We start from the raw sequence: 745 nt of genomic DNA, 5'->3' as shown, positions 1-745 counted from the left end.
TCCGACTGTGGCGGCACGTGTGTGATATCGGTGAGCCGTGCGCACGATGCCGGCATTCGATCCATGACGTCTCGATGGGCAAAGAAGATCAAATCCGTACGATCTCTGATGCTGCGGTCGACTTGATGGCACGAGTACTGCCAAGAGGACCATAGCATGTGTTGTGCTTGATTCACAAACTTGATGTGGCTATTGGGCACGTACGTGACGATTGCAACGCTGTCGAGCAAGGGTGGCGAGGGCGACAGGTCAAACGTAGCTGGTCCGTTGTTTGTTTTTGAAACAGTGCCAGAAGCGGTTGAAGTGGGCGGGGCTACGTCCACGTCGGGGGCAAGACCTGTCAAGGATGCCAAACGTGTCGTTGAAATAGGCGGGGCCGACGAGAGGTTGCCAGTAGATGATGGGGCGTCCGTGGTCAACATCGAGGGCGGACTCAACGTCAGCGATTCTGTGGACTCGTTCTCTTCCACCCCACTCGCAACCAACGTTAAGTTGTTGGAGAGTTCATGACCCGGCGACTGTGTGCGGTGGTAGACTTGCAGCACTTGCCACTCGACGCTGATCATGTTGAAACAGAGAAGGACAAAGCCCACCAGTGCTGCACATGCTAATCCTTGGTGGCGGCGATTCCCCCAAGTCATGCGAGCGCTGGAATTCGAAATTCCCACTTTTACCCAGGGCGGGGTAACCGTCAATTTTCGTGTGCGGCGTATATAACGTCTACTTAGCATACACACTTGAGGGT

This window comes from Aphanomyces invadans, assembly GCF_000520115.1.
Source record: "Aphanomyces invadans strain NJM9701 unplaced genomic scaffold supercont1.27, whole genome shotgun sequence".
In the NCBI taxonomy this organism is placed as follows: domain Eukaryota; phylum Oomycota; class Saprolegniomycetes; order Saprolegniales; family Verrucalvaceae; genus Aphanomyces; species Aphanomyces invadans.
This window is presented reverse-complemented; position numbering follows the sequence as displayed.